The 24,166-nt window shown below is 40.2% G+C and overlaps 1 pseudogene; it reads left to right on the forward strand.

Moving 5' to 3' along the window:
* Positions 1-1,867: 1,867 nt before the first annotated feature.
* On the forward strand, positions 1,868-19,234 carry LOC144240501 (large ribosomal subunit protein P1 pseudogene; annotated as a pseudogene).
* The last annotated feature ends 4,932 nt before the right edge of the window (positions 19,235-24,166 follow it).

Here is a 24,166-nt window from a genome sequence, read left to right on the forward strand (position 1 = left end):
TAGATGGGTTTAGAGTCTTTGTATCTTTTGTAGGGTTCGTGTTTGTGGTGGTGTCTCTGGTATCTTTATTCCTTGCAATGTTTCCTTCTGAGCGTCCCCCTCAGGATTTCTTGTAGGGCTGGCTTCGTGGTGACAAATTCTTTCAATTTCTGTTTATTTGGAAAGGTTTTTATCTCTCCTTCTATTTTGAATGACAGGCTTGCTGGATAGAGGATTCTTGGCTGCGTATTTTTACTGTTCATCACATTGAAGATCTCCTGCCATTCCTTTCTGGCCTGCCAAGTTTCAGTAGATAGGTCTGTCACCACTCTGATAGGTTTCCCTTTGTATGTTAGGGCCCTTTTCTCCCTAGCTGCTTTCAAAATTCTCTCTTTGTCCTTGTATTTTGCCATGTTTACTATGATATGCCATGCAGAAGATCAATTCAAGTTACGTCTGAGGGGGGTCCTCTGAGCCTCTTGTATTTCCACATTTACTTCCTTCCCCAGGTCGGGGAAGTTCTCTGCTATAATTTGTTTCAGGACTCCTTCAGCACCTTTTCCTCTCTCTTTCTCTTCTGGGATTCCTATGATATGGACATTGTTGAGTTTGGCCGTATCACTGAGCTCTCAGACTCTTCTCTCATGTTCCTGGATCAGTTTGTCTCTCTTTTTTTTTTTTTTTTTTTTTNCTTTGGAGGAGAGCTCTTTCGTTTCGTCATTTTAGTTACCTTTCTGGCTCTTGTTAGTTTTAAAAACTTGTTATGCTCTCTGCACCTATGTGTGCAGCTGCATCCAAGAAGACTCTTTGACTGTCCAGGGCCTATGCTTTCAGAGAGTGTATTTTGAATGGTATCTCTTTGTCTCTCTTGTTGGGACCTTGGTTATTTTATTTTCCTACTCGTAGTGATAACGACTCTCCACCCTATGTAGTCTGGCTTGTTTCTTGAGGTAGACCTGGAGAAGAAAACAGACAGAAGAACACACAGAGAGCAGGAGCACACAAACGCACAGACTAATTCAACTAACATGCAAACCGAGAGGGAAAACGAATAAGTTAAGAGAAAAGACGGAGGAGGGAGAGCGAATAATAGAGAGTATAAAATACATAAAAGGGTCAAAAAGGAGAAAAGAAAAGGAAATAAGAAGAAAACCAATGGACAAAGAACGGTTTAAAGCATATAACTGGATTTCCCAGCTACAGTTATATAGCCGGGTGTATGCAGTGCTGGTTGAAGAGCATAGAGAAAGAGAGAGAAGACTGGGCGGGGATGAGGCACAATTGGAAATAGAATGAACAGGCAGAAGGGATAAGAAGCTTTTTTCAAAGAACTAAAGGGTGGAATATGGTTGGATAGGTGAGAGAAGGACGCTGGTGTTATCCAGAGAAACTATATAGTCTAATTACTCCTGGGGGAAAGAGATGAAAATGTAGGTAGGTGTAGAATTTATCTCTACAGAATGGACTAAATGTGATTGTTTAAGCAATCCGGTGATCAGGTCTGTGTTCTGGGGAAAAAAGAAAAGAAAAAGGGAGGAGGGCAGCTCTCAAGCAGGGATGGGCGTGGTGTGATCCAATGCATCAGGCAGGATTTCTGCCTTGACGGTTGTGGGGAGGAGAGTGGCGGTGCTCCAATCCCTTCTTGAACCAAGCACTGCACCTCGCTTTTTTGGCCGTGTAAATGCCCCATACTTGGGGCGCAGCCAAAGTTGGTTGCGCTCTTCAACCCAGGCCAGTCCCAGTCTCCAAATCCCAGTCCGCGTGCCCCGCTGAAATTGCCTCAGACACAACTTCCCTGGCAACCCCCTCAGGCAATTCCAGGCCTCCTGCCTGGCTTTGCGGATGGAGTCAGAATTGCTGCTTCCTTCTCTGGGTCGGGCTGGCGAGTATGGGCGGGAGCTTGTCTGCCGGGTGGGGACTTGCGTGCCGGGTGCACGGAGCCCTGCACGGAGCCCGCTGGAGTAAGGAAAACCAGGTCCCTCTATGTCTCGTACCTGAAACATGAACTCTCGTGGGCAAATCTCCCAGTTTTTAGCTCTTTGCCTTCCCTCTAGAGTTCCAGCCAGCCAAGAGCACGGACACCCGGTGTCCGCGCGCGGCTCTTCCAGGGGCCCAAGCCCGCCGGCAGGACAATGGCAGCAGGCAGCCAGAAGCCAGCACAAAGAAGCAGTCCGGGAGCTCAGCCCCTCCGGGACCAGTTGGCGCGACGGGATCTGGCATGCAGGTATTTGGTGCGCACGGTCTTTCTATGCCCTGAGCGGAGGTTTTTCCCCGAGCGGAGGTTTTTCTGTTTCGGACTCTCTCTTTTTCCCCTCTCACTCCCCGCAGAGGGGGAATCACCTCTGACCCTGGAGTCTCCGAGCCCGGCCCGATTTTATCTTCCCCAGTTCGTACTCACGTTAGAAGGCTTTCTCAGTGGATTCTGTGCCCTTTTTCTCCCAACCTTCGGATTTCGTAAGGTTTCTGATGGCTTCAGATCTTTTCCGTGTGAGGTATGGGCGCATGTGCAAGTACAGAGCTCCCTACTTCTCTGCCATCTTGCCGGAATCTCTCTATTAGCACATTCTTATCTATAAGATTGTTTCTGTTTGTGATCAATTGTTTTATGTATTTGGGTGCTATCAAATTCGGTGCGTAGACATTTATAATTGTTAGCTCTTCCTGATGGATAGACCCTGTAATTATTATAGAATGCCCTTCTTCATCCCTTGTTACTGCCTTAACTTTAAAGTCCAGTTTGTCTGATATAAGTATGACTACTACAGCTTTCTTTTGACTTCCAGCAGCATGATAGATATTTCTCCATCCCCTCACTTTCAATCTGAAGGTGTCCTCAGGTCTAAAAAGAGTCTCTTGGAGACGGCAAATAGATGTACCTTGCTTTTATCCGTTCTGATAATTTATGTCTTTTGATTGGATAATTTATGTCTTTTGATTTATTATTGAAAAATATGGGTTTAGAGTCGTTGTGTTCTCTGTAGGATTCATGCTTGTAGTGGGGTCACTGGTACCTTGTGTTCTTTGCAACATTTCCCTCATAGAGTCCCCCTTAGGATTTCTTGTAAGGCTCATTTAGTGGTGATGAAATCTTCAGTTTTTATTTTTTTGGGAAAACCTTTAACTCTCCTTCTATTCTGAATGAGAAGCTTGCTGGATAGAGGATTCTTGGCTGCATATTTTTTCTGTTCATCACATTGAAGATTTCCTGCCATTTCTTTCTGGCCTGCCAAGTTTCAGTAGATAGGTCTGTAACTGCTCTGATAGGTCTCCCTTTGTATGTTAGGGCCCTTTTATCCCTAGCTGTTTTCAGAATTCTCTCTTTATCCTTATATTTTGCCAGTTTCACTATGATATGTCATGCAGAAGATCGATTCAAGTTACTTCCGAGGGGAGTTCTCTGTGCCTCTTGGATTTCAATGTCTGTTTCCTTCCCCAGATTGGGGAAGTTCTCAGCTATAATTTGTTCAAGTACTCCTTCAGCGCCTTTCCCTCTCTCTCCCTCTTCTGAAATCCTATGATTCGGACACTGTTCCATTTGTTTGCATCACTCAGTTCTCGAATTCTCCTTTCGGGCTTTTGGATCAATTTATCTTTCTTTTTCTTGGCTTCCTCTTTTTCTATAATTGTATCTTCTAATTCACCTATTCTCCTTTCTACATCCTCAATCCATGCAGTGGCCACCTCCATTTTATTATGCAACAAGGTCCAAGTTTTAAAGAGTGGGGTTAAATTATATTCCTTGAGGATTTCAATTATTCTGAATTATTTATAGATCCATGGGGGTAAATCATAGATTAGAAATGAATGTGGTTGAAAATTGAGCATATCTTCAGCAACTTTATCCAAAGTCAGCAAATAGGCTAAATATATTTTAATTGTCAAAAATGGCAAAAGAAACTCAATGAAAATAAATTCAATTGAGAGAGGGGCAAACCCTTGTCAGATTTTGTATTTGGTAATTTCAAGAAAGCAACTCTTAAAATATTACTAGATTTTTATATGTCACGTAGTCTTGGAATGTTAGTAGAAATAGAACGTATGCCCCTGAATGTCTCCTTTGAAGCAGAAAGTCCAATCAGGCCAATACTAAATGTAGCATGACTTCCCTCTATCTTTTCTGGCCTAGTCCTAATCCATATGTAGTGATTGAGATGGTAACTCTGAATGTGGCCCCGTTTTGGAGCAGTCAGTTCAACCATGGTCATTAAAGCATCTAGACCTACATGGTCATTGTATTTGCTATTGTGTCCAGAACCAGTTTATTATTTTCTGTTAAATTATTTGCAGTGATCCTGAAGTGTTTGGTTTTTTTTTCATATTCTCATTAGTAGGCTTTTATTTGTAGCTCAAAAATACTTTGTGAATGCTGCAGGTATTGTGTTAGTTTGCTAGGGTTACCATAACAAAATACCACAAACTAGGTGGCTTAAACAACAGAAATTTATTTTCTCATAGTTTGTAGGCTTGAAGTCCATGTTCAAGGTGTCAGCAGGTTTGAATCTTCTGTGGCCTTTCTTCGTGGCTTGCAGATGGCCACCTTGTTGCTTTGTCTTCACATGGTCTTTTCTCTGTTTATGTGCATACCTAATCTCTTTTCCTCTTATAAGGATATAAGTTGTATCAACCAGGGTCCTACCCACATGACCTATTTAACCTTAATTACTTCTTGAAAGGCTGTATCTTCAAATATAGTTATATTGGGGGTTAGGACTTCAACATGAATTTTGAGGGGAAGAAGACACAATTCAGTTCATGGGATATTGCCACATTCATGAACTTGAAATTTCATTATTACTCACTTTGTTTTAAGATTACAACTTACTGCTAATTGTAAACAACAAAATACCTTATATAAAGGCTAAATTGCTATTGGAGAAACCCGTGGAGCTAATTGAGGGATTTTAAAATTTACTTCAACCAGATAGAACCTCAGATTGCCAAGAGCTGAAAGAATTATAACTGGATATTAAATATTAGCCTTAGAAAATTCAGTTATCTCAAATGTTAGTAAAATCATTGGCAAATAAGTAATAAAAACAACTTTGAGAAAGAATGCAATGATATGACCTGTTTTACTTTGCAAATCTAAGAAAATCTAGATGATATATTTTTTCAGAGGTTTTTCCTTTTAATGAATTATATTAAATCCTAAAATAGCTAAAATAAAAAATTTTGCTTTCTAAAGCTAAATAGTTAAGATGCACTTTCCTTAAAAGTGAAGAGCCCAAAAATGTAAATTAATAAGTTCTAAAAATATGTAATGAGAAAAGAAAGAATTTTGTATACATGACCTAAGAGACAGAAACGATATGTATGTTTTATCTTAAGAAAAGCTTTATTTATATACATAGGAAAAAAGGAAAGAATACTAAGATAAATCATTTTGAAAGATGATTGTTGTTCTGATTTGGCTTTCCTACTTTTGAAATAAACATGGCATGGATGCAACAGAAGAAGCCTGTGGTTTTTCTGCAAATCTGATGTGGCTCTTGTGTGTTGGCAAGTTTTGGTGTACTTGTTCTCAGAGAAATTCTTCCTATTTTGAAAGTCCAAACCCTTCATTAGAGTTTAAAATATGATATTATGATCCCATGAAGCTATAGATATAAAAGACACTTTAAGTTTGCTTTTAAAATTAAAGTTAGAAAAATTTGCAATCTGTTCCTTTTTGCAAGCACCTATAACCACAGGTTTTATCCACTGTAAATATCTTAATTTTCCTAGAAAATTTGGGTAAGATACTTTTGTTTTTGGTGATTTATGATGTTTTCCGAGAAAAAAAGAAATGTTTATATATCTGTATGCCTAACTTTAATAGTTTCTAGGATGGCTTATGAAAATTTAAAGAAAAAACTCTTTCCCTCCATCCCCCCTTCTGACATTGGTAAATAAATTCCTTTCAATAATATAAAGCAGTGATAAAAATCTATTGCAGTAACCACAGAAATCCAATTATGGTATATTGCCTTCTTAAGATTCCTTGCTTTTTAGGAGAAAATTTAGAGAACACTGTTGTAATTTCTACTGAGGTCTACAAAGATAAATATGATACTCAGAGAATCAGAATTGGTCAGTTTTAAAACAAGAAAAATTATTGCCTTTTGGAGCCCCAATCTTTTTCATTTGTCTCTTATTATCTTTAATACAAGGCAATATATATTCATTGTAGAAATTAAAGATGGTCAGAATGTAGGAAAATCACATGAATTTCTACCGTCTCCTAGAAAAAAATACTGTGAATTTGTTTTTTTGAGAAGGGGGGGCTCAAGCGAGCAAAGGCAAAGAGAGAGAATCCTATGAGGCAGAAAAGAGAAAGAGAGAGAGGTGGGGCTCACTCAACGTGGGGCTCATGTCCACCAGAAGCAGGACTCAAGCTCACCCAGTGTGGGACTTGAACTCACAAACCATGAGATCATGACCTGAGCTGAAGTCAAATGCTTAACTGGCTGAACCAATCAGGTGCCCCACCACTGTGAATTTTTGATATAAATACTCTAGACTTTTTTCTATGTGTATGTAACTTTTATTTCACACTTAACAGAATGTTTTCTTATTATTATATATGGGTCTATTTTGATATTTTTGATGGTTTTGCATAATATCCATTGAATGGATAACATTTAACAAACTCCCAACGGTGGATATTTGGGAAGCTTCTAAGTTTTGCTCATATAAAAAAACCTAAACCTACATGAAGACACACATGCACACATACACATATCTATAACTATATCTAAATATTCACATATCTATTCCTATCTATCTTTATAAGTGATAAATGATATTTCTTTAGAATACGTTTTTAGATGTATATTTACTGGATTAAAGAACATGCATATTTTGAAAGCTAGAAACCCTTTTAACCAAAGAGATAAAAGCTGGTAAATGGCCTATTCATCAAAATAGGTGGCTAAAGAGGGAAGTCATAAAAATATTATCTCTATTATATATATATTTATACATACAGACATATATGTACATATATCTTTAGCATTTTACTTTTCCTTAAACTATAAAATACAAATGTATTTATTCACTAATTTGATGAAATTTTAAAATTTGCATTTAGGATGAAGGAATTTATTGTTGTTGTTGACAATGGGACCCATGATTAAAGTTCTACATAATCTTTCTTAGATAAATGACATCTGCCATGAATTGCTTAGGCTTTTTAGTTTCTTTTTTTTTTTTTAAGGTGGAGCAAGAACTGCAAAAATGTATATTCCTCCTTCAATCTTTTGCTCCTAATTTGACATTTTTATGATCGTGGTATGCTTTAGAATCTATCCAAAGAATTCCATTTAGTTTTCCCTGAAACATTTCTTTTTATGTTCTTGTACATAATATAATTAAATAACATAATTATAAAACAAGTACAATTGGCATAAAAGCATTTAAAAAAAAAGCACTGACTCTTGATAAACAGAAAATTCAAAGTGTCAAGAGCATATCAAAGAGCTGTCTACTGGTATAAAGGACTCAGTGGGTCCAGATCATCAGTTTGTTTTATAGAAGGAATAGAGTGTCATTTTATCTAATAATTTAGTTAATTCAGGATTGATTGAGAGGGTTTTTACTAAACTGCCTTCCAATAAAGTATCATCGACTCGTAGCATCAGTATATGAGTGCCTTTCTCTTTCCATTCTAGTTCTCAAATTTCAGTGGACATAAGAATTACTAGCACAGCTTGTTAAAAATGCAGATTCTTGGGGCACTTTCATGGCTCAGTAGGTTGAGTGTCCGACTTTGGCTCAGGTCATGATCTCATGGCTTGAGTTCGAGCCCCGCATCGCGCTCTGTGCTGACAGCTCAGAGCCTGGAGCCTGCTTAGGAGTCTGTGTCTCCCTCTCTCTCTCTGCCCCTCCCCTGATCATGGTCGCTCTCTCTCTCTCTCTCTCTCTCGTTCTCTCTCTCTCCTTTCTCTCTCTCTCAACATTAAATAAATATTAAAAGAAAAAATGCAGATTCTTAACACACCATTTTAACATATTCTAATTTGGGGCAATTCCCAAGAATTTGCAAATTATCAACCAAGGTGACCAGATCAAAATATTTAACCCGAGGATGATTTTTTATGATTCTAATTAACCCAAAGTCTTCTAAAAAATTTGGTTAAGGCAACAAAATAAACTATCTAGGTCATTTCTCCTCCTTGATTAATCTCTTCCTTGATTAATTCTGAAGAGATAACTTTTAGAAAAGAATTCTCTTGGTCCAGTATTTTTATGATAAAGATTTTGACAATCTAAATATTCAGATTTATTTTAAAAATTGAAAACTAGATATTTGAAAAATATAAATGCATCTTAGCAGTAAGGGGTAGATCCTCTATAGCACATCGCATAGGGGTGTTTTTTTTTTTTTACAAATGGTTTATTGTCAAGTTAGTTTCCATATAACACCCAGTGATCATCCCCACAAGTGCCTTCCTCCATGCCCATCACTCCCCCTCCCCCCCACACCCATCAGTCCTCAGTTTGTTCTCAGCATTCAGGAGTCTCTCACGGTTTGCCTCTCTCCCTCTCTCCACATATTTCCCATCTTCTTCTCCCCCACGGCTTTCCATTAAGTTCCTCCTAATCCTCCTATACGTGCAAACATATGGTATCTGTCCTTCTCTGCCTGACTTATTTGGCTCAGCATAACACCCTCAAGTTCCATCCATGTTGCTACACATGGCCAGATTTCATTCTTTCTCAGTGCCGTGTAGTATTCCATTGTATAGATGAACCACATCATCTTGATCCATTCTTCCGTTGATGGACACTTAGGCTCTTTCCATGTTTTGGCTATTGTTAAGAGTGTTGCTGTGAACATTGGGGTACATGTGCTCCTATGCATAAGCACTCCTAGATCCCTTGGGAAAATTCCTAGCAGTGCTACTGCTGAGTCATAGGGGAGTTCTATTGTTAATTTTTTGAGGAACTATCACACTGTTTTCCACAGGGGCTGCACCAGTTTGCATTTCCACCAACAGTGTAGGAGGGTGCCCATTTCTCCACATCCTCGCCAGCATCTAGAGTCCTCTGATTTGCTCATTTTAACCACTCTGACTGGCATGAGGTGATATCTAGCGTGGTCCATTGTGTCTTTATTGATTTTCTGTCTAGTTGATCTGTCCATTGCTGTAAGTGGAGTATTAAAGTCCCCTGCTATTACCACGTTCTTATCGATAAGACTGTTTCTGTTTGTGATTAATTGTTTTATGTATTTAGGCGCTTCCATGTTTGGTGCATAGACATTTATAATTGTTAGCTCATTGATGGATAGACCTTTTAATTATTATAGAATGCCCTTCTTCATCCCTTGTTACTGTCTTTACTTAAAGTCCTGTTTGTCTGATATAAGTATAACTACTCCAGCTATTTTTTTTACTTCCTGTAGCATGATAGATATTTCTCCAATCTCTCACTTTCTTTTTTTTTTTAATATTTTTATTTATTTCTAGGAGAGAGAGAGAGAGAGAGACAGCGTGAGCAGGGGAGGGTCAGAGAGAGGGAGATACAGACTCCGAAATAGGCTCCAGGCTCTGAGTTGGCAGTCAGCACAGAGCCCGACGAGGGGCTCAAACCCATGAACCGCGAGATCATGACCTAAGCGAAAGTTGGACGCTTAACCGACTAAGCCACCCAGGCGCCCCTCCATCCCCTTACTTTCAGTTGAGGGTGTCCTCCTGTCTAAAATGAGTTTCCTTAGACAGCAAATAGATAGATTTTGTTTTTATCCATTCTGCTACCCTATGTCTTTTGATTGGGGCATTTTGTCCATTTGCATTCAGTGTTATTATTGAAATATATGTGTCATTTGTGGGATTCATGCTTGTGGTGTGTCTCTAGCATCTTGTGTTCCTTGCAACATATCCCTCAGAGAGTCCCCCTCAGGATCTTGTAGAGCTGGTTTAGTGGTGACAAATTCTTTCAATTTTTGTTTATTTGGAAATACTTTGATATCTCCTTCTGTTTTGAATGGGAGACTTGCTGGATAGAGGATTCTTGGCTGCGTATTTTTTCTGTTCATCACACTGAAGATCTCCTGCCATTCCTTTCTGGCCTGCCAAGTTTCAGTAGATAGGTCTGTCACCACTTTGATAGGTTTCCCTTTGTATGTTAGGGCCCTTTTCTCCTAGCTGCTTTCAAAATTCTCTCTTTGTCCTTATATTTTGCCATTTTCACTATGATATGTCGTGCAGAAGATCAATTCACATTAAAGGCGAAAAGAAATGATGATGGTGTTATCCAGAGAAACTATATAGTCTGATTACTCCAGAGAGAAAGAGATGAAAAGTTACATAGGTGTAGAATTTACATCTAGAGAATGGATTAAATGTGACTGTTTAAGCAAGCCAGTAACCAGAATTAATTAGGGCGGTGCATCCACGTTGGTCTCGCCCTGGCTCAGGTTAGGGGGAAAAAAAAAAAAAAGAAGAGGGCAGCTCTCTAGCTGGAATGGGCATAGTTTGATACAATGCGTCCCTTGGGAGTCCTGCCTTGGCGGTTGTGGGGAGGAGTGGCAGCGCTCCAGTCCCTTCTTGAACCAAGCGCTGCAACTCGCTTTTTTAGGTGTGTAAACTCCCTGTGTCGGAGTGCAACCAAGGTGGGTCGTGCTCTATATCCCAAGACAGGCCTTGTTTTCAGATCTCAATCCGCATGCCCCACTGAAATTGTTGGAAACACAAACTCTCAGGCGATCCCCTCAGGGCAGTCCCAAGCCTCTTGCCTTCCCCCTGGGTATTGAGCCAGAAGTCTCTGCTCCTGTCTCCTCTAGGTCGGGTTGGCGAGCGAGGAGCAGTTTCATCAGGGGGTCGCCTGGGAAGAGTGCGTCCCACCCAGTGTCAGCTGGAGAGCAGGAAACTGGGTCCCTCCGTGTCTTGTCGCCCAAAACAGGAACTCGCGGGCAAATCTCCCAGTTTTAAGCCCTTTCGCCTCCCCTCTAGGGATCCAGCTGAACCAGAAGCACAAAGGCATGGCCGCCGGGCATCCCCTCCAAGTCAAGCTGGCACTCAGGGAGCAATTTCCCCAGGGGTCACCTGGGACGAGTACGTCCAGACTAGGGTCAGCTGGAGAGCAGGAAGCCGGATCCCTCTGTGTCCCGAGCAGAGGTTTTTTTTGTTCCCCAGTGGCAGGGACAGGGTCTTGAGCAGTTTCGGCCACTCTCTTTCTACTCTAAACTCCCTGCAGAGGGGATTTGCCCCCGTCCCTCTGTGTCTCTGGTCCCGACCTGATTTTATCTTCTCCATTTCACACTCACGCTAGAAGGTTTTCTCAGCGGACTCTGTCTCCTTTTCCTCCCAAACTCCTGGATTCTGTAAAGGTTCCAATGTCTTCAGGCCTTCTCCATGCGAGATATGGGGGCGAGTGCAATGTACGGAGTTCCCTACTTCTCAGCCACCTTGCCCCCTTCCTCACGTAGGGTTTTTCAGAGTTGGATTAGGATTCAGAGGTTACTCAGATTCTTCTTTTTTAAAAAATTTTTAAATTTGAGTATATTTGACATACAATATTTATTTATGTTTATTAATTAATTTATTTATGTATTTATTCATTCATTTATTTATTTATTTTAACGTTTATTTTTTTAATAGTTTATTGTCAGGTTGGTTTCCATATAACACTCAGTGCTCATTACAACAAGTGCCGTCCTCCATGCCTGTCACCCCCCTTCCTTTCTCCCCCACCCCCATCAGCCCTCAGTTTGTTCTCAGCACTCAAGAGTCTCTCATGGTTTGCCTCCCTCCCTCTCTACAACTAGTTTTCCCCTTCTCCTACCTCATGGTCCTCTGTTACGTTCCGTATAATCCTCCTATATTGTAAACATATGGTATCTGTCCTTCTCTGCCTGACTTATTTGGCTCAGCATAACACCCTCAAGTTCCATCCATGTTGCTACACATGGCCAGATTTCATTCTTTCTCAGTGCCGTGTAGTATTCCATTGTATAGATGAACCACATCTTCTTGATCCATTCGTGAGTTGATGGACACTTAGGCTCTTTCCATGTTTTGGCTATTGTTGAGAGTGTTGCTGTGAACATTGGGGTACATGTGCTGCTATTCATCAGCACGCCTGTATTCCTTGGGTTAATTCCTAGCAGTGCTATTGCTGGGTCATAGGGGAGTTCTNTTCTGCAGTAGAGGTCAAGGAGGTTGTCTCCTGCTTTCTCCTCTAAGATTTTACTCTTTTTTGAGAGACAGAGCATGAGTGAGGAAGGGGCAGAGAGAGAGGGAGATACAGAATCTAAAGCAGGCTACAGGCTCTAAACTGACAAAACAGAGCCCCACGAGGGTATCCAAGTCACAAACCATGAGATCATGATCTGAGCCAAAGTTGGATGCTTAACCAACTGAGCCACCCAGGCACCCCGATGTACAATATTATATTGGTTTCATACGTACAATCTAGTGATTTAAGTTCTCTTTATGTTATGCTATGCTCACCACAAGTATAGCTGTCACCATACAATGCTATTACAGTATCGTTGACTATATTCCCTATGCTTTGATTTATTCATTCCATAACCAAAAACTTTCATCCCCACCCCTTCACTCAGTTTGCTCATCCTTCCCATCTGTCTTCTCTCAGATAACCATCTGTTTGTTCTCTATACTTATATATCTGATTCTTCTTTTTTTTGTTTATTCATTTGTTTCGTTTTTTTGTACATTCCACATATGAGTGAAATCATATGATATTTATCTTTCTCAGTCTGGCTTATTTCACCTAGCATAATACCCACTAAGTCTATCCATATTGCCGCACATAGCACAATCTTATCCTTTTTCATGACTGTGTAATATTTGTTATATATGTGATATATATCACATACTATGTATCCATTCATCTATTGATGGACACTTAAATTGTTTCCCTATCTTGTCTATTATAAATAATGCTGCAATAAACATACGGGGTGCCTGGGTGGCTTAGTTGGTTAAGCGTCCGACTTTCGCTTAGGTCATGATCTCACGGTTCGTGGGTTCGAGCCCCGCGTCGGGCTCTATGGTGACTGCCAGCTCAGAGCATGGAGCCTGTTTCAATCTGTGACTCCGTCTCTCTCTGACCCTCCCCTGCTCACGCTGTCTCTCTCTCTGTCTCCTAGAAATAAATAAACATTAAAAAATAAATAAATAAATAAATAATGCTGCAATAAACATAGCAGTGTATATATCTTTTCAAATTACACTTTTGTTTTCTTTGGGTAAATACCCAGTAGTGGACTTCTTGGATCATATAGTATTTCTATTTTTAACTTTTTGAGGAACCTCCATACTGCTTTTTACAGTGGCTGTACCAATTTATATTCCACCAATAGTGCATGAGGGTTCCTTTTTCTCCACATCCTCACCAACACTTATTATTTCTTGTCTTTTATATTTTAGGCATTCTGACAGATGTGGAATACATTCTTGCTTAAGTATTAAACAATTTCATAGGAACAAACTCACTTTAGTTTCTATCCAAGTTACTTTGCTATTAAACAGAATTTAAATAAACCTACAGTAAGGTAAATGAAAGAATTTGTTATCTAAAAAACATGTCTCTTGTAAGCCAATGATACTAAAACCTGAATTTATAATAAGTAGGTAATGCTCATTATCTCCTAAAACAAGAACAACTAAACACTTATTTATTTATTTATTTATTTATTTTGGCAGTAGAAAACCACAGTTAATTTACTAATACTTTTAGAGGTTTAGGGCCTTTAATTAATCTTGACTAAATTGCAGTGTAGCTACCTAGTCTCTAGCAGAGAAGAATGGGGGACAGAGCAAGGGGATTTTTATCAGGCTTTCTTGCTATTTTTTCAGGTTTGATAGGGGCATTCAGCTGCATAGGAAGATGATTTTCTTACTAGGATGAATGTTTCTGAACTTTTATTGCCAATCTAGGATTCTAGGACACAGATTTAGCCTGGAAGCCAAGGCTGGCCTGATGGTGTTAATGGATGTCAGGAAGAGAGAATGCCAAGAGGTCAGGGAGGAGTTGAAATGTGAAGAGACTCTAGTTGAAATGTGAAATGGCTCTAGGAGGCTGAAGCAGGAGTCTTATTTTAAGGTGCTTGAGGCTTCCATCTGTGAGTCAGGCAGGAACTGTGAAAGGCCTCAGCCTTCTCAGGGAAGTGTGGGAGTAAATATACATGGGCTTCAGGCTGAAAGTCCAGGGCTCCACTGAAGAGGACAGCTGGTGAAGGAATTACCCTTGGGAACAAAGATTTGGGTCTCTTAGTGAATTTTAATGTGTAAGGGAACTAATATTTATTGAATGCTCTCTTATATACATCTTTTCATGTAAAATTGTCAAGAAGTTAAAAAAATGGTTGAGATAAAATATAAAGGGGTTGCAGTAAAAGGCATCAGCTTTATAAGGCTTGCTTTTGTATTCATAATTTGGGATATTACAGATTAGAGAATTGGCTGATGTCAGGCAGTGCTATGTATCAGACACCTTAGTCTGTAGTACATAGATGTTCTGACAGAGACTCTTTCCTTGACCAAATTCAGCCTTTTCTTGAGACCTCTTTTCCACCAGGCTTCAATCTTGGCTTAGAAAGACTACAGACTCTCAGCATAAACAATTTTATTCACTGTCCCCCAGCACCCCAAGGCTGGAACAAATACTAGCCGGTTCTCCAAGCTCAAACCTATATACCTAGGATGATCAAGTTTCACTTAAGTTCCTGCCTGGGAGAGCAGAAGTCTGCCAAAATAATTACTGTTTATTTCAATAAATTTTTGTTTGTTTGTTTTTTATTTATTTTTGAGACAGAGCACAAGTGGGAGAGGGGCAGAGAGAGAGGGAGACACAGAATCTAAAACAAGCTTCAGACTCTTGAGCTGTCAGCACAGAACGCAATGCAGGGCTCAAACCCACGAACTGTGGGATCATGACCTGAGCCAATGTCAGATGCTTAACTGACTGAGCCACCCAGGTGCCCTGATTTCTGTTTATTTCAGTCAACACCTGATGATAGGTCCCCTGACCCCCAGTCTCTGTGAGAGGATAGGAGCCTAACTTTGATAAGTTCTAGTTAGCAAACTCAGATGGCCTATTCACATTGACCAACCTACCTACTGACTTTTTTGTAATTTCCCATTTTCCAGATTCCCATTTTCTAATCTCCTATTTATTCTCCTTCTTTATTCCCTCATTCTTCCTTTAAGATGCCTAGTCACTTCTACATCAATCAAAGTTAAACTTGATTTGTAGTGGACTCTCTTCCCAACTGCAGTAGTTATTGAGTAAATCTGTCTTTATTGTCTTTAACTACAGTCTGGCTTTGTTTCTCTTTGGCAGTTTTCATAAGTAGTTGGAATGGCTCTAGTTGTAAGATGATATTTCTCCCACCTTCCCATTTGTGTTATGGCTATAGACCTAGCTTATGGATTTTCTCAGATCCATTCAACCCCACAGGCTCCATGGTTCTTGACTGCTTATCACAGTAACTCTAGGGCCTTGTCTGATCCATCTGGAGCCAGTGGGCATCCAGAAGGAATGTGGATGTGCAGGGGCATTAATGCTGTATGGGCAAACTTGACTAAAGGGAGATAGGAAACAGGAAGGAATCAACAGATAAATCAGCAGATAACCTTCTTTCTAACAGAAGATTTCAAGACATGGTGGCTCCATATGGCCTTTTCTAGAGAGGTTCTGTGACACTGAGCAATCCATTGTGTGCTTTTTGAAGCTATGGTCAGCTTAGCAATGCGCTATTGTGTTTGACTTCTCTTCTTACCTGACTGAATTCTCTTTTCCTTCATTCTTGCTTCCCTGAGATTGCACTCCCCAATAAAACATTAGCACAAAAGTTTTGCCTCAGGCTCTGTTTTTTTTTTTGTTTGTTTGTTTGTTTTTTGTTTTTGTTTTTATTTTTTTTAAATATTTTTATTTATTTGTAGGAGAGAGAGAGACAGCGTGAGCAGGGGAGGGTCAGTGAGAGAGGGAGACACAGACTCCGAAATAGGCTCCAGGCTCTGAGCTGGCAGTCAGCACAGAGCCCGATGCGGGGCTCGAACCCACGAACCGCGAGATCATGACCTAAGTGAAAGTCGAACGCTTAACCGACTAAGCCACCCAGGCGCCCCTTTGTTTTTGTTTTTAAATTGAAGCTGAGAAAATGGATTCCAGGATTAGTCCTAAAAAGAAAACTCTCAGGATGAATTTTTGAGTTGGGTTACCTGCTTGACTAAAGACAATAAAGACCCTATTGTTGGTGGTAAGTGGGGGTGTTAATGACCCCTGGTAGTGAAATCACAATTAATGAAGCTTTGCCTGCGGTTAGTTGGGAGGAGATCCAAGGTGGAGAGCAGTATATTTTCCTTAGCTGCCGTTAAAATGGTCGGTCTTTCCAAGGAAGCAGTCTGCATTGGTTTAATGGTCATGAACTCTTTTAGTTTTTGTTTGTCTGGGAAAGCCTTTATTGAGAGAGCCTTCTATTCTGAATGACAGCCTTTCTGGATAAAGGATTCTTGGCTGCATATTTTTTCCAGTTCAGCACATTGAATATTTCCTGCCACTCCTTTCTGGCCTGCCAAGTTTCAGTGGACAGGTCTGCTACAACCCGTATGTTCCTACCCTTACAGGTTAAGGACCATTTGTCATTAGCTGCTTTCAGAATTCTCTCTTTATCTTTGTATTTTGCCAGTTTCACTATGATATGTCATGGTGTTGACCTGTTTTTTTAGGGGGAATTTTTTTTTTTTTTGAAGGGAGTTCTCTGTTCCTCTTGGACTTGGATGCCTGTTTCCTTCTCCAGATTAGGGAAGTTCTTAGCTAAAATTATTCAAATAAATCTTCTGCCCCTTTCCCTCACTCTTCTTCTGTAACTCCTCTGATACAGATTTGTTTTATTTTACAGTATCACTTAACTCTCTAATTCTCCCCTCATGATCTAGTAATTTCCTTTCCCTTTTTTTTCATCTTCATCACTTTCCATAATTTTATCTTCTATTTCACCTATTCTCTCTTCTGCTTCTTCCATCCTCACTGTCACTGTATCTAGTTTATTTTACATTTCATTTATAGCATTTCTTAACTCATCATCACTATTTCTTAGGTCTTTGATCTCTGCAGCAATAGATTCTCTGCTGTCCTCTATGCTTTTTTTTAAGCCCAGATATTAGTCTTATGACTGTTATTCTAAATTCTTGTTCAGATATACTGTTTATATCTGTTTTGAACAATTCTCTGCTGTCATTTCTTCCTGAATTTTCTTTTGAGGCAAATTCTTCCATTTCATCATTTTGGCTAGGTTTCTATCTTTTACCTGTTTTAATAGCTTGTTAAGTGTCCTGCACCTGTGAGTACTACTATATTAAAAAGGGGTCACACACTGTCGAGAGCCTGGCACCTTAGGAAGTGTTTTTTGAGTGTGTTGTGTGAACTCTGTTTTTGTATATTTGGCTGCTCTGTCCCACTGGTCAGTCCTCTCCAAAGCTCCTCCTTGCTAGTAGTGGTGGAATGTTTGGATCTTCAACCAGGTGTGCTTTGATTTGTTCATTGAAGTTACCCTGGAAAAACAGATAGGGGGAGGTGCCTGATCCCATACAAAGAAAAAAATGAAAGGAAAGAAAAGAAGACCAAGCAGAGAGTCAAGCAAACTATAATGCTTGACTCAAAGAGAAAGAAAGGAAAATAAACAATCAGAAGATATAGAAAAGGTGTAAAAAGAATAAAGTAAAAATACCTGCTTAAGTAAACAGAACAAAAAATTGTTTTATATATTGTTTATATATATAAAATAAGAATTGACCAAAACCAAATAAGAAACTATGCACCTGATTCCAAAAGAAAAAAAGAAGAGGGTAGAAGGAAAAAGAAAAGAGAAGACCAAACAGACAAACTGACAGATGGACGAGCAGACACACAGACAAAAACAAAAAATAGTTGTCTTTTGGTGCCTGGGACCAGTGGCTGTGATGGTCTAGAGCAGAGGCCGTCTTGTAGGCTCAGTATCAATCTTCCTCCAGTAGGTAAGCTGTTGTGATGCAAGGAGGGACTGAGTTTGGTGGAAGTGGTCCCGCCTCCACTAAGGGCTGCTGTTCTGCTCCCTGAGGTCCAAAGGTTGGTGTTGGGTAGAAAATGACAACACCAGGTGTCTCAAACCATGCTATTCAGGCAGCCCTCACAGAGTTAGCATGGGAGGTCAGCTTGCCTTGCTCCTCAGTTATCCCTGCCTTCTAAGAGTTTGGCTGGGATTCAAAACCCAATGTCTTAAAGGGCCCTGCACAATGCAAACCCTGTTCTGGTGTAGCGACAGTCTGTCCTGCCAATGAAAGGCCTTTGGCTGGTGCCTGCAGGGTCTTTTGTCCTTGGCAATATACTCTCTTCCCACAGTACTCGAGGAAGCACCTGTTCTCTCCCAGTGCACCCCTGAGATCGCTATAGCGCCCCATGACTGGCTCCTTCCCCACCAGGTGCAGAGACAGCCAGGCTATAGCCTAGAGAAAGCCAAACTTTTTGAAATCTCTGAAGTTTCAGCTCCTAAGGCTGTTTGCAAAACAGAAACTAGCCTCTCTGTATTTCTCATTCCCCAGTCCGTGGTCTGGGGAGGTTTTCCTCTTGTACTACTTCAATATCATAATTTCACAGCCCCTCTGTCTTTCTTTCCCTTTTGTCTCCATAGAAGCAATTCCCTTCCCTTCATGCCTAAGCCGTTTTATCTCTCCCAGTTCACATAGATGCACTTTGGTCCCACCAAGCTGTCTCCCTCCACATATAAAGATCTTTCTGCCACTCCGCAGATTGAATTCCTGGGTGTTCCAAGTGATCTGACCTCAATACAACTGTGTTTGAGGGATGAAGGGGAATCCCAGCTCCCCTACTTTCCTGCCATCTTTACTCTTCCCGGGGAAGTCTGCATTGGGGTGTGTCGCAGCAGTGCCCACTCAGCCTTCTCCCTGAAAGGAACTGAAAGGACTTTGGCCTCTGTCTAGGAGCTCGCCTGCATCTACTGGGCTCTTATCCTGCATATGATGAGGCTACAGTCTCACAGGATAAGATCAATGCCCTCATTAAAGCAGCAGGTATAAATGTTGAACCTTTCTGGATGGGCTTGTTTGCAAAGGCCCTGACCAATGTCCATTTCGGGAGCTTCATCTGCAATGTGGGGGTTTATGGGCCTGCCCCAGCAGCTGACGCTATATCAGCAGGAGGTCCTGCTCCTTCTACCATGCCTGCCCCAGCTGAGAAGAAAATAGAAGCAAAGAAAGAAGAATCAGAGGAGTCTGACGATGACATGGGCTTTACTCTTTTTGAATAAACCTCTTCTGTAACCTGTTCAATAAAAAACTGAATTCTTAGAAAAGAAAAGAAAGAAAAGATAATTATATACTCAGGGCAGCTAATGGTTAACTTAAGAGACCCTCTGAAAACCAGCAAGATCAATGGCAGTCTGGCCTCAGGGTAGAATGGGATGAAAATCAGATCCAGATTCTAAGTGTAAGGACAGTAGAGTTGTAAAGGAATTTAAATGTGTAGCTTAATATGTATATACTATATTAAAACCAGGAGCCAGGTAGGGAAAAGGGCACAAAAGATCTGTTATGAGGATATTTGAATGGATAAACTTAAGAACTCTCAACTTAAGAACCCAAAAATTTCCCTGGATTATTCCTAGGGCAGTGGAATCCACCTATTTCCTTTGCTAAAGGAAAATACCCTCCCCTTTCCTAAATCTGTACAATGCTCTCATTTGAAGCAGGTGCCTAATGAGATGATACTTGTTCTCTTTAAAAAGCTGCCTCTGCCACAACTCATCGCATACAGGCCAATAACCAGAATCATAATTCAGCATAGCCTGAGAGAAAGAGTGCAGTTCCTGCTTAGGGAAGAAACAGACTACCTATTAAATGACAGAATCTGGCTATTAAATATATTAGCAGAGAACAAGGGAATATGTATAGGAGTGGATTTTGAGGATCATGTATGGGGGTATCTTCCATGACTCAAGATTCAATGTTCCAGGACCTAGAGTTTTTCTAAACACACCATCAAGTTGGTTTCTTGAAACTTGGTCATGACAATGGCCCAGAGTATGTGAGGTGAAGTTACCAGTTGTCTTGGCATTATATTGAGCAGTGACGACATATGGATCAGGAAAGCAGGAATATTAGAATGGATTTACTATGTACAACCTGAGAACTTATCACTGAGTATATTCCTTGAAAGGACTCAGAGCTCACTCCTATCTCTAAGGAAATATACTAGTGCTTGGTATGCCAGTTTCTTTAGGAAGCTTAGTGGTACCCGTTCTCTGCAAATGATGCTTGTAAATGTGGAATGGATATTAGGCTGCCTAATATTAATGAGGATAATAGGACTCCAGAATGACAGAGACCCATGGCAGGACTTAATTCTCAGAGGCAAGATGCACATAATTAATGCAGTGGGCATCAAAATCAGAATACCAGTTAGAGTGTATTGACTGCCACAGACCTATGGTGATTTTAGGGGCAAGCTACATGGAGAACTGATCAGGCATTGCTTGATTAGAATAATTATTTTTTACGTCATCGTACTCCATGATATGCTGTGTAACAGACTCTATAGATGTACGTACCAGTGGGAGTGGCCGCTTCAGGAGGGTAGAGCTGGGAAGAGGTCCTTGCAGGCTCTAAGAGGAGGCTTGATGCCATTTGGACAAAACTTTCTGTGGTCCCAGGAATCTCATGTGTGATTTAGAAGGGTGAGAGATACTGGGTATTGGTAGACAAATCCCTTGTCCTGTGGACCTCATTCAATAGGGAATAGCATGGATGAAGGAAGGCTAGATGGGCCCCTATAAAGTGCAGGTTTTGGGCAGAGGCTTGGTTTATGGGAAGTTGGGATGATCAAGGAGCTGGTGACTGGTAAAGCTAGGAGGTAAACATGGGAGGCTGTGGTAATAGGATGAAACTGATGAGATAAACCTTGAAGACAAGGCGTTTAGATTTTTGTTTTATTGGTATGCTTGTCTGCCAGTTAGACTACATTTAGGTCTGCAGAGCCTTAAGTAAGAGCTGATTAGTACCTTGTCTGAGGCTTATTTGTGAAACTTCAGGACAGGAGAACTTCTGAAAGAAGAGGTTTAAAATTTCAGCTAGTTTGCAGTGAAGCAGAGGTCAAAGTAGCCCAAAGCATTTACATGGAGCCAAGATAATATCATAATTTAAGGAAGGGACATTTCCATAATATAATTCACCATGTATACCCCAGGACCTGAAACTAGAAACAAAGTCCGTTTTAACTCACCTAAGAGCTGGGTAAGAGATAGAAGACTACATACACTTTGCTCTGAAGCTGACAAATAATTATGTTTTATGTTGCCTTGGTTTCACTTACAAACACCTTAAGGTGTTTACACCTTACAGCAGTGTCCTTGGATACCTTTTTTTGCACTCCACTTTCCTGTAAAATGAACCCCAGTTTGCCTGAATCTCAAACCCTAGTTCTGCAATCCCAACCTCTGGCTTTGGGTTAAGCAAGTATTAGCTCTTGTCTTGCCAGCTTTCCAATGTAAGCTTTCCCTAATGGAGTCTGACTTAGCTGGTGTGTCTGATTTCCTGATGCCACATGGCAAACCCTGTTCCAGTTCTGAGCACTTGCAATCTAACTTCTGCCCTAGCTAGAACAACCTCTGCCTCCCAGCACAGAGAAATTAAGCATTTTGTTATGAACCATCAGATTCAGAGCACCTGCTTGGTTGCCCTGGCAACAAGACAATGGCTCTGTTTTCCTTTAGTCCCTGGGCTTGGAGAATATGACACTACAGAAGGAAAATTCAGAGCCCCACAGACAGGTTCCTATTGTTCGTTCCACCCAGTCAGTGTAGGTTGGGATGCAGATACAGATCATGCTTTCACAGATACTGGGGCTTGCAGCTGCTGTGGGCAACTAGGGTCATCCCTATTTACCAATCCAGAGAAATGTAGAGGTAATTCAGTAGAACTCTCTGACATTAAGCAGCCATAATGATTTGTGAATATCCACAGCTTTGGTTGGGAACTGGAAAAGGAGGTAGGTGCTGGCAGGTACAAACTGATTGCATTTCTAACATACTGCATTTTAAAAGATGTGGAGGGTGATAGCTCTGCTCCTGAAGCCCAAAAGCCATTGCCAGAGGGGAAGCAATAAAGGTCCACCCACAAGAACTGATAGGTATTCCTTATCTGCTAGGAGGAAGCATTGACACCTCTAGAGCTTTATTGGCTATCATGCAGGAAATGAGGCAAGGGTAGTCCAAACTTCCATCACAATTCAGCTAATCCTCAAGAGTGGATTATGTAATAACCCAGCTCAGGTCACCAGGCTTGAGCCTTTCAATATTAAAAAGCCTTTAAGGGAAATAAGTAAGTCAGAGAAAGACAGATATCATATGATTTCACTCATATGTGGAATTTGAGAAACTTAACAGATGAACATGGGATAGGCAAGGGAAAAATAAGCTAAAAACAGAGAGGGAGGCAAACCATAAAGAGACTCTTAAATATAGAGAACAAACTGAGGGTGCTAGAGGGGAAGTAGGTGGGGGGTTGGGTTAAATGGGTGATGGGCATTAAGGGGGGCACTTTTCAGGATTAGCACTGAGTGTCATATGTAAGAGATGAATCACTGGGTTCTATTCCTGAAGCCAAGACTACACTATATGTTAACTAACTTGAATTTAAATATAGATTAATTAATTAATTAAATTAACGCAGGTTAAAAATATATTAACAAGCCTTTGTACAAGGCTAGAAATGAAACTAGCACACAATATGCTTCCCTCTCTCTTAAGTGATAGCAGGGCTACTTTTCCAAGGTATATGCATGTGTGTATGCACATGTGTGTTCACATGCATACCTGTCCCCCTCTGTTTGCCAGCTCCCCAAAACAAGGCACTTATATCCTTATCACACATCATGCCTATTTTTATACAGTTTGCATTATTCATATTCTACTTATAAAAGATACTTGCTTAAAGATCATCTATTGCACAAAAATTACTGATTGATTTTAAAGATTTGTTGTTGGCAATTAATGTATAGGAACACTTCCTCTGGCAAGTGCCTTCTTTTGTACAGAGAAAACCTTTGGGAATGTTTTACACATGATGCTTGCACTATAAAGATGTACCCAAACAATCCTTGGTAACAGTAACTGATGTTTAGTAGTGGCAGCAGGACTTCTGCCATTTGGGAGACAGTAGATAGCTGAGAGCGTGGATCTGAGTCAGATGCACCTGGACTCAAATTTACAAGCTGCAGAGACTTGGGCAAGTTTCTTAATCTTCCTGCCTTAATTTTTTCGTTTGTGAAATTTCTTCCTTAAAGTGCTTTGGTGGGACAAAAGAAGATAATAGATATACAGTCCTTAGAATATAGCACTCAAATAAATGCATGACATGAAGGTTTATCGGACTTTATCACTGTGCTCATGCTTATGAAGGCTCTTTAAATATTTGCAGAACATTTCTTTCTTTTATTTTTTAAAAAAGATATGCCAATATTTTATTTCTTCATAAAGAGCAATAAAAAAATTTTTGTAAATCAAAATTATTATGTATAATACCAAATGACTGCCACCAAAAAACCTAGAGCATTGCCCCTTCAAGAGGAGAAAGTATTTAAGCCTATTTATTAAATTTCTAAATTCTTTACAATTCCTTATCTCAACCATTCTATTTGCTGATTTGCAAACTGGTTTTTCACAAAGAAACTGGGCTCTCAATATTAAACAACACCCTAAATTAGTTTTAAAAAGTCTCTGGAACTCTAGCCATCCAACATTCCCCCTCCCTCCGAATAGTAACAAATAACAACTGTAAAAGAACTGTTTGTCCAAATGAGTTGCTTTGCTGAAGGCTAAATGGATTGGTAATATTTTATCACAAAGCAAATAACCATTTTTCACTGTTATTGATTTTAATGGAAACAATGCTCTTAACATCTGTACCTACAAACCATGAACTTTAAAAATACATATTCTGCAAATTTTTTCCCCACAATATCATTTCAGAACTGCTATAAAAATGTTATGAATAATTGTGATAATTATTAATTGAACTATATACAGCAAAACAAATCAGACTTTGTCTTCCAAAATTGTAAATGGACTTTGGTTCTTTTAGGAAACACTTTAACCATAAGTAAGCATGATTCAACTGGCCTTACACATCACCACTGTTTCAGACATATGGTAGCTTTTGAAAATATATAGATAGTTAAATTTGAT

This window comes from Crocuta crocuta, unplaced genomic scaffold (genome assembly GCF_008692635.1).
Source record: "Crocuta crocuta isolate KB4526 unplaced genomic scaffold, BGI_CrCroc_1.0 scaffold251, whole genome shotgun sequence".
NCBI classification, from domain to species: Eukaryota; Metazoa; Chordata; class Mammalia; order Carnivora; family Hyaenidae; genus Crocuta; species Crocuta crocuta.